Raw genomic sequence first — 2,634 nt, forward strand, 5'->3', positions numbered from 1 at the left:
AATTGTTCAGGAAGTTTAAGCCATTCAAAAAAAATTCTTATGGAAAAAAGAAGAAAGGCTTGGTTTAAAATTTAAAAAAAAACAGTCTCTTTAGATAATTCCTGCAGAATGCTTGAAAAATTATTTGATACTTTAGTTGTTCCAATAACTCTTTATGGAAGTGAAGTTTGGGGTGTAAGCCAAGTGTTCAAAGATTCAGATCCATTTGAACATTATTTTACATATTAAATTTATTAAAGAAATTTTAGGAGAACAATGCAAAACAACAAATGTAGCCTGTCTAGCTGAGAAAAACAGAACCCCTTTGTACTTTAAAATTCAGCTTTCAGCTATAAAATTTCTAAACCACATTGTGAACTCGCCTAACACTTTAGTCCATAAAATATATAATAATGTAGAGAAAACAAGTTAACATTGTAAAAGACTGGTTAAATAAATTAGGTTTTGATCATCTCACTTTTGATACTATTAATTTAAAATATCACATAAATACTATCCAACAAAGAATCTTTAACCAGGCTTATCAAATTATGAATTGTTCTATCAATAAATGTGAAAAATTGAAAATGGTCAGTTGATCCCTTAAGGAGTTATTGCCCTTTATAGTAATTTTTACAAATTTTTCGTAATTTTTTTTTATCTTTTACAAAAATCTTCTCTGAAACTACTGAGTCAAATTTAACCAAACATAGCCAACATTATTATTAGGGTATTTAGTTTTAAAAATGTGTGCGGTGACCGTCAGCCAACCCATCAAGATGGCTGCCATGGCTAAAAATAGAACACAGGGGTAAAATGTAGGTCTTGGCTTATAACTCTGAAACCAAAGAATAAATTTAGAGTAAATTTGACAAGGAATTAAATTATTTATCAAGTCAAGATCTATCTGCCCTGAGCTTTCAGATGAAGTGGACAAGTGGTTGTTGGGTTGCCCCCCCCCCCCCTTTCTTTTTTTAAAGAAATTTTGCTGTTTTTGGTTATTATCTTGAATACTATTATAGATAAAGATAAACTGTAAACAGCAATAATGTTCAGCAAAGTAAGATTTAAAAATAAGTCAACATGACCAAAAATGGTCAGTTGACCCATTAAGGAGTTATAGCCCTTTATAGTCAATTTTTAACAATTTTCATTAATTTGATTAATTTTGTAAATTTTTACAAAATGTTTTCCTCTGTATCTTAAGGGCAAAGTTTATTATAGATAGAGAAAATTGTAAGTAGCAAGAATGTTCAGTAAAGTAAGATCTACAAACACATCACTAGCCATCACCAAAACACAATTTCGTCATGAATCCATCTGTGTCCTTTGTTTAATATGCACATAGACCAAGGTGAGCGACACAGGCTCTTTAGAGCCTCTAGTTTTATTCAGCTAGGAGGCTAGATTTTGTTTCACGGCATAGCTTGCATTCATAGTACTCATCGCCGTTTGAGTTTTATGCTTACTGTATCTCTTGTGTTAGACTCAAAGTAAGTGCTTCTAGTTCTACACTTTTTGTTACATTTGGAACAAGTTCCGATGGTTGCTATCCGTGTTTAGTTGTTCATTCGTCCTTCTTCCTTTGGCAAGGTCATCGTTGTCTATGAGATTTTAAAGTTGGTTACCTAGTTGCCTATCTAATTCTTCAGTGTTCAGTCCTTTAACACTTTGTTCTTGTAGCCCCTTGAGGATAATCTCGTGTATGCTGTTGATATCTTTGCCTAATAATTGGTTTGCATCCGTTCCATTTATTAGAAGACAACTGGTTGTGTTTTATACGTTAAATGTGTAGCTAGTGCTGTTCAGAGCTACCGTTTTATGCTGCACTATTGTTGTTTGCGATTTATCAGTTATTTAAATTATATTTTCTTGTCCTTTGATCTCAGGAAGGTTTTCAAAGTAGTTTAGAGTTGCCATTCGAAGTAATTCAAATGTTAGTTGCATCTCGGCTGTTCAAGTTATACAATTCCACCAGCTGAATGTTTATATTCTATAGCCTACTAAGATTTCTCAAACTGCAAGCTTTTTGTATTTATATAATGCCTTTGTGATATTCAGTGTATAGTTTTTCACATTGGTTTCTTCATTGCCCTCGGTTCTATATATCTAGCTGAACATGCTGAAGGGATTTATTTCTTGGTAGACACTTGGTACTAGGGAAGACATGGAAGACAAGTAGGTTAAGAGCTCTACAGAGCTTATGTTTACCTTGTTGAATTGTACATATCATGCCCAACTATAAATAAAAAGTTACTTACTTAATTACTTATATTGTACTTTGTACAGTTTTCTGAGTTATCTCCCCCTAAATGGATAGATTGAAGAAAAAATTATCCAATAAAACAAAACTACTGAATTTGCAAAAACCGGCCTATGACAATATGTACATATTTATTTTATTCATTCGATGAAAATTAAACAAACTAAATCACGTGCCTTTGTCAAAATTTTGCATATTGTATCTGTCATTTAACCATACGAATCTTGGCACACGGACACAGGAGGGCTAACTGCACATTATATTTTTTCATACATTTTACATGATTTTTGTGTCTATTAATATCACTGATTAATATTCTCATGTTCAGAATGAATATGCAAAATGCAAAATAGGCCTAAGTATTTGAAAAAGTAAGCCCGTGATAGTTCTAC

The sequence above is a fragment of the Mytilus edulis genome, chromosome 5 (assembly GCF_963676685.1).
Source record: "Mytilus edulis chromosome 5, xbMytEdul2.2, whole genome shotgun sequence".
NCBI lineage: Eukaryota > Metazoa > Mollusca > Bivalvia > Mytilida > Mytilidae > Mytilus > Mytilus edulis.